General features: G+C 40.0%; 1 protein-coding gene across 4 annotated transcripts in view; it reads left to right on the plus strand.

Annotated features, from left to right (window-relative positions):
* FAR2 (fatty acyl-CoA reductase 2) overlaps nt 1-13,360 on the plus strand; it is a 155,436-nt gene that overhangs the window by 9,293 nt on the left and 132,783 nt on the right. The window contains exon 1 of one of the 4 annotated variants that reach the window (XM_064462063.1): nt 8,797-9,010. The exons of the other annotated variants lie outside the window; for them this stretch is intronic. The gene's annotated coding sequence lies outside the window, so the exon portion shown is untranslated. Of the gene's footprint in view, nt 1-8,796; nt 9,011-13,360 lie in introns of those variants that run through there. 4 annotated transcript variants of the gene reach the window in all.

Here is a 13,360-nt window from a genome sequence, read left to right on the forward strand (position 1 = left end):
ATGTATCCAACCAACCATCAAATCTTGCACCTAGATGCAGCAGTCAAACCTGTCGTCTAGGAGCAAAAACCTTCAGAGTTCTGCAGGCAACCAGTAACTTTTGCCATAACTAGTAGTTTTAATTTTTTTCATTCTTTTGTTTATATATGTTTTCTACTATAACTGAATTCAAGATTTCAGGGCATCCTACCCAATATATTGATCTGATGGGAAGTGTTGGATCTTGATGCGTTTCTCAGTTAATATTTTTTTCATCTTCCATATTTCCTAGTCACTGTGTTCTCTCCCGTTTTGTTTTCTTCCTTAGCCTAGTTCTGCTGTCACTAAGTTCACAGAGGAGATAAGGAGTCTAACTGTGTCCTTAAAGATGACTTCATGCCTGAGATTTATCACTTCACCTTCATTTTGGCCTATCACTGACGTTTCATTGCTATGTAGCATCAGGCAAACTGATGTATTAATCTATGTATTAATCCCTGTAGCTCAAAAGAATTTAACCCATCTCCTCCATGTTCTGAAGCTCTCTTGTATTTATGCTCAAATGAGTGCTTTATGGGCACCTGGCTCAAATCCTGCATGTTGCTATTTGCTACAGGGTCCAAGTCAGTTGATCTGCAGAGAAGAGGAGTTCAGTTCCTGGTACTAGAATGCTCCATTTATGTGGTATCAAGTGTTTTGGTCCAGTATTTTTTTTTCTGCTGAATATTTATATTGGACCGTATACAATTGCAATGGAAGCAGTTGTTTATCTGCAAAGTGTAACACTGAATTCTCTACCAATGGAAACCTATTGCTTTGGCTAGCTCAGGGTTTTTCAATAACTGATTAGGCATTGCTTACTGCTGATGAACTCACCCACAAAGAATTTCCGGCAAGCAAGTGAAATACCAGATGAAACAATACCCTTCCAAGATGATGTGGTAGCATCCCAAATTTAAAGATGAGGTCTTGGGACTCTACCTGTTGAGTGACATTGTTGAACCAACCACATATGCAAAACTGAACTCTGATCTGACAGCAAGTCAATCACAGCATGCAGATGCATTAGCTACCCATATACCCTTGGAGGAGTTCCTCTAGGGAACTCTATAGGGAGTGCCTTATACCACTTGGAGGGGGTCTTACTTCTCAGGTTCCTCCTGGAAAACCTTTGCCTGTTAATGTTACATTTATTGCAGCTTTGATTTTCAAGTAATAAGTGGTTGTATTTCAATAGCCAGCTTTCTGCTGGTGAATCGTAAACAGGCTGAAGTTGCATTAATACTGAATACTTTTCTGAAAGGCTAGATTTCCCCTGGACCAGGATGGTAACATGTGTAGGAGGACAGGTTGTTTTGTGATTGCTTCTGCTTTGCTCTTGCAGTTAAATATGATTTTAAACTTAAGCTTCTACAGGTTATAGTCTGGCACATCTAACTGTCAGTAGTTCACCTTAAAAATTGGGTAGTCGTGTTGAAAAATGAAAAACTAATATGCAATAGCAGAGTTTCCATTGCCGACTGTAGATTGCATCCTTGAAGATAGGGAAGTTCTTGTCTTCTTAGGCAACATAATCTGCATTTATCAAAAAACAAGTACTCTACTTGTCATTAGTGTTTAATTTCCATGGCAACCTACATAACACTTCTTCTGGAAGATGAAGTAAGGTGATCTGGAGCCCTTCCTAGGAACACGTGTCTGGTCTAAGGTTCATGTGTTCAAAATGTTAAAACAGTCACCATACTGTAAAAGTAAAGCTATCTTTCATTAAATGAGATAGTGCCTTCAAAGAGAGTAGTTCTTTTATTTTCCACATACGCCTACACCTAATGTGACTAATGTGATTGTGACTGCGAGCCCTTAAAGTGCTATACAAATAAAAAGTGGAATTATAGAAGTAGGTCTTGTAGCATTCCTAGATATATAGCTGGAAACTTGTATCTTGTCTTATGGGTAACAAGAGTAGGCTAAACTTATTATGTCTGATAGCTGGAAGTAATCAAGACAACAGGATCCTTTTTCATGTGGTGAATGCAAGTCCTTATAGGTATTTTTTTAGAGCTTTGTATGAATATCACCCCATACTGACTTATGAACTAAAATGGGCACCTTCTTGCACTCCTTTTTTTTTTCTCTTTTGTCTGTCTTTCCATCTTTGAAATTCTTATCTGCTACGTGCAACCTTGTGTTCTCTCCATGCAGAATATAATGCCCAAAGTATTCTGTCCAGTATACTTTTAGTCTAAAGTGCTCATAAATGCCAGCAGCAGCTTCCTTTAGATGAATTCTAGAATTTTCACTAGGGTGTCCCATAGGTAGTTGTTTTTTTATTCTGTATGGTGTTATGCAAAAATCTTACCAAACCAGATTGTTCCACTTGCACCAATGGAGGTATTAGCCGTATATGACACTTGTTTTGAAGGTTCAGTAATATTAAGGCAAGGAAGATACATCAAGGATAGCTATAATTCTGTGATGAAGAGGTTGTACTTCATTGCATTATCTTTTTAAAATGCTGTTTTCCATACTTTCTCTTCCTGCCCTTTCACTAGGAGAGCTAGCTTTCCAATCAAGCTCATTACTCTGCCCCGTTTAAAAATTTACCTTCGTTTCTTTAAAAAGCAAATTCTGAAAGAATCTGACTGAAAAATTAAGATGAAATATATCAGCTTTCTGTTTTCTTTGCCCTCCTGTTCATAAGTTGTAAACCTACAACTGTAGAAGCCACTTTTTTGTGTTGAGTGTTTCTTCATTGTTCAAATCAGCCTTTCAATATATTGCAGATAACTGTCTGGTGTAGTGTTAGCAAGGGAAAATATGTCCTGTTGTCTTAGGGCAATCATAAAAATCATATTAATATATCTCTACCAGAACTGCATGGTATGAGAACAAAACATTCTGGGCAACAGGTGAAGTGGTCTCTGTCATCTTGAGAATGTTTTCTGCTAGAACATGTTGATTTTATTGGTATTGTAAGCCTCTTGCATCTGTACTTTGTGTTTGCTCCTATGCTCATTGGAGATGTACATTTTCTGTGTAAATTGTGGTATTAGTACTGGAAAGCAAAGGGGGGATATCAAAAGGCACGAGTGATAATACATGGTGCAAGGGTATTTGGAAATTAGGCAAATGAAGATTTCAAGTCATAGAGAGAGAGGTCTGCCAGTATACTATTTGCTGAATGAAAAGGATGAAGATGGTGCTTTGCACTTGTTTCCCACTTCACGGTGAGCAACGAATATGAGTTTAACACAGTACAAATGCATTGCATTAACACGTCATGTAGGGCGTAGTGTTTAAAAACTGCATGTGGTAGACATAGCTTACCTTCTTTTGTTCTAACTTAGCACTGAGAGTTGGCAACAGCGCAGTGGGACCTCTGGCAGCGGTGCTCTAGAGAACATTTGGGTCCTTTCGCCTGGCAACTCAGAAGCAAGTAGTGACAAGTCTGCAGTAGATTGTAGGTCCCTAGTAAATTCAGAGGAAAGGCTATGTAGCAGTCTTGCACTGAGCATTCAGGAGGGTTACCTTGCAGGTTTGTCAAGACAGCAGTGAGATCTCTAATGTTAGTGAAGGGGACCCTTACAGGGTCTTCCTGGGCCTCCCTCCTTCCCCTGAAGGAACCACATCCTAGCAGAATCTGAATGAGACCTAGTAATTTTAGTCCTGCTAAGCAAGTATAAGGTCATGTATCGGAACAGTGAGTTATTCTTTTTCTTCATTCCTTCAGCTATTTTGGAGATACTGTTAAGGGTATAGTCAAAAGTTTTTTCTTTGTGCTCTGGGTATTATTCGGCTTTCTCTTCTTCTCACTTAATCATTATTTAGAGGTCTAGTGCTCTGAAGAGTGGGGTTCTCTTCTTTCCAATATCCCTGGCTACTTGTGAGAAGTACTTTTTGCTAGATGGCTGCTTACTAAGTTTGAGGGGTAGGGCACTTTCCTGTTTATAACGGTGAGGCGAGGATAAATACTGTGTTCTCAGAGCCCAGGCAGTGCGGAATTCAGTGTGCAGACAAGAGATGACCTTGCAGTGTTGCCCACCGAGCAAGAGGCATGATAAATTCTTATTCCAACTATGATTTTGTACAAAAGCAAAGATTGCCTAGGAGAAGCTAATTAAGCAGTGCTTCAAGGAAACAAAGAATATTTGACTCTTCAGAACTACTTAGAAAAGCTGGTTATAGTAAAATCCATCAGGTTGGATGGGATTTATGCTAGGATACTGAAGGGCACAGGTGATGCAATTTCAGTTCTATTATCTATGAAAAAAAGATGGCAGAGAGGTCCCTGAAGCCTAGGAAAAGGCTATCATTAGACTCATCTTTAAGAAGGGTAACGAGAGTCCAAGGAACTATAGGCCAGTCAGCCTTACTACAATCCCTGGAAATATTACTAAATATGTCCTCAGGGAATTTGTTTCCAAATGTGAGAAAGATGAGAAGGTAATCAAGAATAGTTGAGCCAGGTGTACCAAGGGCATGTTGTACTTGACAAACCCGAGTGCCTTTTGTAATTAAATGACTAACTATGTAGATGAGGGGACATCAGTGGATATAGCATTTCCTGACTTTTACTTCAGTGGGGTTTTTGTTATCATCTCTCACTGAGAAAGCTGTGGAAGTATGGGCTGGAGATATAGATTGTTAGATTGATTGAAAATTGCCTGGATATCTGGGTTTGAAGTGTAGTCTTCAACAGCAGAGTGTCTCATTAAAGTCAAATAACAAGTGGCCTGTGAGGGATTGGACTAGTAGTATTACATCTCTGTTAACTACCTAGATGGTGAGACAGAATGCACCCTGAGAAGAGTTGTAGATCACATTAAATTGACAGGAGAGAGTGTTTAATACATCCAATGATAGAAATGCAATTCAGCTGGACCTTGAGAAACTTGAGCTTTGGGTCATCAGAAACCTCATGAAGTTCAGTGAGAATAATGGTGAAATTCTGTGCCTGTGCAGATTAACTATGCAACAATACAGGCTGGGAAACAACTGGCTGAACAGAACATCTGTGGGAAAGCAATGGGATATTATGGTGGCTGCCAAGTTGAAAATGAGCCAGCGATGCATTTTCATTGCAAATAAGGCAAACGGCATAGTGGTCTACATTAAAAGCATGGCCAGCAGATGAGGGGAAGTTGTTATCCTCCTCAGCACTGTTGAGTACTGTGGTTCTCCAGTTAGTTTTGAGGTTCCCTAAATAGAAAGCAAGATGTTTAAAAAATTGAGAGGATGCAACAGAGGACTGCTAAGGTGATTGGAGTCATGGAACCCATAAGCTATGAGGAGAAGTTGAGGGAGTTGGGCTGGTTTAGTCTGGCCAAAAAAAAAGAGGCTAAGGGGCATTCTCTTAGAAGCCAGTAACTGCTTGAAGAGGAGTTACATGACTATGAAGCTGAATTCTTATTAGTGGCAGATTGTAAAAACGAAGGGCAACTGTCACAAGTTGTAGCTTGAGAAGTTCTGACTGGCCATTAGGAAAAGTTTTTCACCAGGGAGTAGCACAGGACTTTTAATGTGTGATCCAGAGAGGTGATGGAATCTTTCCTTGGAGGTTTTCAAGACTCAGCTGGACCAAGCTGTGGATGACCTGGTCTAGAATTGGTGACAGTCCCTCTTCAAGCAGAGTGTTGAACTGGTGATCCGCAGAGGTCTCTTCTGTCATGTTCCTGGATTGTTATCTGCAGCAAGACAGATTCTGTCTGTTAATGCGCTTCACTGACAAGACGCCAGGCAGTTAACATATAGAACAATTTTATTAAGTTTTCCACTGTCCTTAAGTCACTTTAACCTATATAGTAAGCCCAATACATAATAAGAGAGAAACTGGTAGAGCAAGATACATGAAATTGGGGGAGTGGGGATACGATGGGGTTCAGTGTTCCAATACTCTGTGGCAAGGTCAAAGGTGGTGGGAGTCTCAGACCAGCTGAGAGGGAGCTCCACTGAGTTACTCCCATGCTCCAATTTTATAGCTGGTGTGAAGCCCCTAGTCCCCACTTACCTTTGTACCCAGGGCCTTAATCACTGCAGCGTACCCTGCTATGACTCTTGGAGCTGAACAGGGGCTGTTTGGGTAGATAAATGTGGGGCAAGGAGGGAGGAAGGCCTCATGGTTCAGCAAAAATGTTCACACTTCTATAATTTAAAGGAGTCATACAACTAAACCCTCAACCACGAGTGATGCTTTTGATTAGTGTTTAGCTGCGAGTGGGTGACAGCTTCTTGATTTGGTTTAGATACTTCCCACAGGGTGTTCTGTTAGAAACTGTCTGGGCTCTTGACATAAGTTTAGGCCTAATTTTCTGGCAGCTGGTAAGCAGTGTAGGGAGTGGCAGAGGCATATTATCGGAGTCTAAACATTTGGGGCTGTGGGACTAAGCAAGGGGTGACTACCCAGTCTTCCCCTAGTTCCGCCCCTCACCTTGGCCTCATCGTGGTGTTCCCCTCTTCAGCATACCCCTGACATTAGTCCAGTCCCAGGGTTGGGATCCCATACCTTCCAGCCAGCTTTTCTGTGATTCTAACTTCAGAGTGTCTGCCCAGGATGGCAGGGCTGTGCAGTGCGGAGGAAGAATTTTGTAAGATTGTGACATTTGTACGTCCACAATGGTGGATGTGGAATGGTGGACAATTCCCAACAAGCCCCTCTTCTACAAAGAATACCGCCCTACCATAGCTTGAACTGTATCCATGTACAAGGCGTCCTTAATGCTTTATGATATTATGTGGTTTTATATTGCTTGGCCATTTTCAAATTTTCTGCTCTTCTGACATGCCTTGGGAAAACCACAATGTTCACATGACCATAGAATCCAAGTAATTTTTCTTTCAGGTGAATTATTTATTAAGAATTACATCTATTTTAGCTACTCCTTCTCTATTCCTAGGTATGCTAGGAGCTGTAGAAATGTATAGAAATCTGTTTGAACTAATTTGTCAAAAATAAGAGAGAGACATGAGAAAATCAACTGTCAGAATCATAATAGATCTGTTTTCACAGGTCAGTGTTGATGATCGTTTGTTTGTTTTCAATTGACTTGATTCCTTCCTTTAAATCTGACTGCAATTGTGAGCAATGCAAGATTTAATTGAAGGGCCCAACTCATGGAAAGAGGAGAAAATAGTGAACTAGAAGCCAGGATGACTGGGAGTATGATTTTTATCGGTAATCCAGGGTAGGAGTGGAGACAGACAGAATGGGGTCAACCTTTGCACAAGAAAGAGACGCCCAAAGTCCCAGTTCCCCAAAGCCACAGCCAAAGTCCCATTGCCAAAAGCCTGTGGCTGGAATGTCACACTGTGCCCTGGTTACCAGCCCTTCCTTGAGGCTGGCCAGGAAAAGGTATTGCAATCTTGTGTTTGTCATCCTTTGTGGTTTATCTGACTCCCAGATTAACACCAGTGCCAGCTGCATCAGGAGTAGTGCCACGCAAATATGGCTGTATCACTTCAGGGCTGATTCCAGTCCCAAACCAGTTCTATTTCTTTTGCTTAATGCCTAAGCCAAGAAACCCCACAGACCTGAGATTGCTGGGAGTCAAACCAGTTTAGTGGTATCAGATGTCATTTAAGTTGCTTGTGATTACATAGAGAACAGGAGAGGGGAAAAAAAAGGAATCCAAACCTAAAACATTTTATGTTCTGAATCTATGAGGATTTGATTTGGGAAAGCCTGGATTTAAACTCTTGACTTTAGCTGATGTAAGCCGATTCACGGAACAACACTCGAGTAACTAAAACAAATAAAACCTTACTTAATGTGAGGTCATGGTCTTTCATTTCCTTGTTCAGTGTGTTTCTGTGAAATACTTTTCCAAACTACGCCTATGTGATTAAAATAGGCATTGCTATTGATTTACTGCACCCCTTTCTGCTAGAGTGCGATGCCATTAAAAATAATGACATGTAGAAATAATGCTCTGAGTAAATGTGGGTTTCCTTCCTATGGTTGGTATTGCTATAGCAACACTTCCGTCCAAACCATGACTGTAATTACAAAAGTTGCCATTGATCCTATATGTGATAAATTATATCTGTGTTTAGCAATGAACACCCTAATGTAAAATGAAATAAAAACTTGCTTTTCCAATTCATCCCCCGTCAAACCTTGGTTTTAACGTCAACAGAATATTTCTAGGGAATTTCCTTTACGATTTTTTCAATAAGTTGTTGCTAGACATGAACAGAGTTTTGCTCTCTCAGGATTTAATACGTTTGTTACAGCTTAGTTTAAGCATCTACGTTCACTGCAACAGTTTTACTGGAAAGAGTTTTTGGTAGCAATGGCTCTGCCTCTGCAGAATAAATGTTCACAAGAGGATAACTGGGACCTAGTCTAGATCTCTGAGGAGGCAAATCTGAAAAAATGAAATAATTTACATGTGGAATATCTTGAAAATATATTTCAAAGAGAATATGTTCCTGACAAATATTTCTTAAGTAAACTTAAATCTCATTCAGGTAATAAGAGAATATGTATGTTCATATTTGTTTTCAATCCAGAAGTAGAAGCAGCAACCAGGGAGTAAGTATGCACAAGAGATGTCTAAAGAGGGAGTGTGGGAAACAAATCGGCAGCAAGAGGTTAGATTTGTTCTGGCGATCTTCACTGGGGCCTCCAGATGTATGATTTAGGCCTAGGTACTGAGAACTTTGCTGAGAAATGTCTGTTTTCCTGTGAGCTTCAGCATTGCAGAGGCAATACAAATTGTACGATGAAACGACCCTCTCAGAAGAACGCGTTACTCAGCTTTCAGTTTCAGATCAACTGTGCCACAGAGGCGTGCTAGTTCCTGTGTGTGCTAACTCATTGCAGTGCCGTGCTGATGCATCTCTTCAACACCCAGAGGCAGTTCTAGCCCAAAAGCAGCTTTGCAGCTTTCCCCTGCAGTCTGAGCCAAAAGCTTTCTGCCAGCTGTGGAGTTTCTGTACTTCGAGGCATGAGAACAGAATGGGCTCGGGGGCAACATGCAGAAGATCTCCAGTTGTTGTACTGATTCATGTCATCAGCCTTTAGGGGAGACTAGTAAGTTCAACCAGCAAAATTCAGGTGGTTCTGCAGTGTGGTCTGGGTCCAGGGGGGCTGTAATAGCTTGGGGCTATCTGGTCTGGCACTGTATCCAGGCAAGTGTCTTTCAGTAAGTCAGAGCTGGGAGCAGCTCGGTCACTTCAGCAGGAGTTGGCCTGCATTTGGCTAGGTTTGCTAGTTCATCTGTGCTGCCTCTCCTGCTGTTTGTGTGACTGCACTGTTGTCCCTATTAGGGGCCTTTTACCTATCATCTTGGATTTGCTGTCTGAATGTGAAGTGTATTTGACTAGAGCTAGTGAATCTGAATCTAGTTGTTAGACTATGTGTATAAAACCCCAAGCCCATAGAAATTAGAATACATAAAACTAATTCTGATTAAATCCTATTCATTATGCAAGAGCATTTATGAAATGAACATAAAAAATACAGAGTGACAACAGCTAGAAGTTAAGGGGTCATTGTTACAAAAACAAAAGCATAAACCTGTTTGGAACTTTGTAGTGCTCTTTTGAATTCCTTCAATATGATCTTCTATTTCTTCAAACCTCTGAGCAGCCCAGCTGGTAAATCCCAGCAGGGTTTGCAGTAATGAACAATAGGCACATAGCTTTCAGATGAATTGTAACATTACCTGGATTTGCTCCTGTTTGTCTTGTAGTATGTGGTTTGTTGGCTTGGGCTGTTTTAAATTCTACTTTGTGCTTAGACTTTGGACTGAGTTTTATTTGAAAGATTCAAGGCTCTCGGTCTGGGATGTGGATACAGTTTACTGAAGGACCTTTGTCTACATAGCGTAGGTAAAAAGAAGTGTTCCTGGGCCCCTTGTACCAAAGTGACACTGTTAAGGTGATCCCAGTCCTTCTCTCTCTTTTTAGTCAGTTATTGAGAACAGACTCATCTAAACCTCAGGCTGTAACTTGCCCCTCTCCTGAAATTCTCCCTGCAGAAGAGCTCCAGTAATACCTCTCTCTCGATGTGCTTGGCGTCCTAGACCCTAAAGGAAAAAACAGGCTGTTGTTATGCCATAAAAACATGTCGAGTAGAAGTAAAATCACTTGTGTCTCTGGAGGGAAGGAGAGGGAATGCAGCATATGGCTAATGCTTTATCATTAGGGAGCATCACGTTGCACAGATGTTTTTTGGAACCTGAAAACGTTTAAAATGAACCTGGTTGCTGTGTGATTTGCAGCAGCACCCTGTGGACATCTGAGGGTCATCAGGAACACACCAATGTCTCTAAAACTTGTAGTTAAGCTGGTTACAAGCTAGTTATCACGGCAGTCAGTATGGACTTTATACATATAATAAGGGTACAGTCAGCTCCATATTTGGAACACTGTTCAAAATTTTATATAAACACCAGCATGGGATTACAAAGTATAGCGTGGCATTCATAGCCAACACTTGTTATGTGCAAAAACATACCTAAAAGTGGGTCCCAATGGTAGTGAGCTGCTTATCACACAGGTCTGTCAAGTCTTGTGCTTTATGTGTAAGTCTTGGTCTGTTGATCTCTCTTCCCTAAAATTCTGTATTTGTGGGTGGCTTCTCTCTGGCTCCATACTACACCTGATGGTCAGAGCTGGTGGAGCTGGAGAAATGTCGTTACACTGGACTTTGCTGCAAGCCAGGTTGTGCCTCCCTGCAAAGCCTAGCTATGTGATGTTGGGCATTGAATGCTTACTTTCTTCATGATCTGAAAACTTAATGCATGCTTCACAGCACCCTGATGTATTACCTCTTTTCTCTATGCTAGTGTGGAGTCTGTCTCTCCCATTGGTGTTGGAATAACCTGGATGAAGTCATGTTATATTTTGTTATTATTTTTAGAGGTTGTAGATTAGATCTGCAGTGAAAGTTCAGTAGAACGAATGATCTGCATTGATTTATGGTGACTAATTTTTTTTTTTATGTGGCTTAAAAAGGTGTTTAAGAAAACTACAGTTGCAGAGAACTTGATAACCAGGCTACACAAATTTTTTTTGTGCAACAGTGCAGGATAATTTAGGGAGACAAGTGTCAATATTTGTTATGATTTCCTGCTAGAGAATACAATGTTTCTGACGTTAACATCATGACTGTGGCAATGTTCTTTCTAAACTCTTACCTCTTACTTCACAAGATAGGGCTGTATATGTAACTTTTGCTCAGCTCACCACATTTCTTGGTCTTGAATTCTGACCTTGTCAAGTGGATTGTTTTTATAACTTCTAAGGAACAGCAAAAACCTAAACCACAAATCATTATTAAACCAGCAATCTGCATTTCTGTGGCCTCCTACCATGAAATCGAGTCAGTCTGCACGCTGCAAGTGCAATGAACTGCAGAAACACAATTTGGCAAAGTTTGAAGGCAAAACTTCCTTTGGTTTTGTTTATTAGAGTCTACTGTCTTATTAAATCTCTCAGTTGTGGAGGCAGTTGGCTTGTTCTTATGACCCAGAATAATTCGAAACCTCAGTAAAGGGACTGTACTGTCCTACCTGTTAGTTAAATGGATAGATTCAGTACCTCAAAACTGCTTTGCATTTCCTCCAAATGCCAGTAGGTAATAGTTCCTGTATGCTACAAAATGGAAGGGAAATATGTTACAAAGCCGGATGCAATTTATTGACTCAAGTAAATGGTTTTATTCAGGTATTAAAGTTGTCAACTGTAGTAGTTTAGGGTTTTCTGAAGTTGTTGAAAATGCTTCATTTTCTAGCTTGAAGAAGTGTATCAAATTTTGTGTAAATACAACTGGGCGGTAAACAGTCATTTTTCTCATTAAATTTTTCCACTGTAAATTTTGCTTTATTTGCCTATAAACTGAGCAGGTGAGTTGGGAACATGTAACCTTGGAACCCTTCCTCTGTGCCCGTCTCGTAGATGCTGTGATTTAGCTTCAGAGTGGTTATCTTCAAGTGGCACCAGTTTTGCTGGGCTTGGCTATTCAGCAAACATAAACTATGTCCTCAGAAACCATGAGAAAGCACTGAATAAGAAAACAATAGGTCATATGGGCAAATCTGTTTGAATTCATGATCTTCAGTCTTCTCACTGCAGTAATGAAGGCTATAAAACCAAAATTCACATGTAATCAGGGATTCTGGGAACTGGCTATTCAACAAAAACACTACTGCAAGGATTGTTCTGGTATTACTAAGGACAGGAATACTATAATATAGGCATAGTCTCTAACAGGTACTTAACTATAGTTAAAAACAATATATGTTTTGTTGGATGATGCCTACTGGTTCTTAAATATTGTGCAATTTTCTCCCTGCATAAGCCATCAATTTATTTAACTTAAATTCAAGGCAAAGTTTGCTTTCTTTTTTTTTAATTTTGTTGAGTGAAGAGTCACTGAAATTACATAACAATTCATTTATTGCAAAAATTGTTACACTATGGGTACAAAATGTGCCAGAAAATGTAGTTTAGTTTATCTTCTGGGTTATTCCTTGGTGTAAAATACGATTACAGCCGACCCAAGAAGATCATGATGGGACAGCTGAACTCTGTATAGCCTTAATTTTGATCTTTCTCGTTTGTTTGGTTTGAGGAAACCTAAGCACCTTGTTTCCTTTGAGCACAGTGTACTTTGCCTTGTTGGTGTTAGCTCAAAGCTAATGTTGTAAATAACAGGAAAATTTTGGTGGTATGCAGTCAAGTGCTCTTTTGTACCCTAGGCTTTGGTTTCTTAGAAGTAGAAGGGGATGAGAAGAGCTGGTTGTTGCCAACTGGTTTATGCATGAGCAAGAAACTGAATTTATCAGTCTTGCAAAACCTTGTTTTCCTCATTTTTCATTTTGTCTTTTAAACGTTGCCAAAGATGGAAAGGAAAATTTAAAAAGTGTTACTCGGCCACATGCGACGCTCATCTGTAAACTTCAGATATAAGAAGTATGGGTCTAAAGACCTTTTAGCAAATTTGGTCTCGGTAGTTAACATTACAAACTAGATTAACTTTATGCAGCTTCTAGTGTTAGATTGTAGGCATTGTGCAATACTGTTTTCTAACAAACACCATTTAGCTGCTGATGATTTCATCTTAATTAATCTTACAGCTCCCAGAATCACGTGTTTCAACACAGTCATGGTGACCTTTAAAGTTCAGATCTAGCAATCCTATGTGTAAGCATCTACTGAGGGGTTTGTTTTGTGGAGTTTGTTTGTTTTTTTTTGAGAAGGAGCAGAGAGAATAAACACTCCCAAGAACTTCCACATCTAATATGTAGCGTTTTGATTTACAAAACCATTTATTTGTTTTCTTTTTCATTAAAAAAAATCATTGAGTGTATTGGTTTTTAGTTGCCAATTTGTACTGGCATGTAGCGATGTAATCTTTCTTTTGACTATTAGCCAC

Source organism: Phalacrocorax carbo, chromosome 1 (genome assembly GCF_963921805.1).
Source record: "Phalacrocorax carbo chromosome 1, bPhaCar2.1, whole genome shotgun sequence".
Classification (NCBI taxonomy): domain Eukaryota; kingdom Metazoa; phylum Chordata; class Aves; order Suliformes; family Phalacrocoracidae; genus Phalacrocorax; species Phalacrocorax carbo.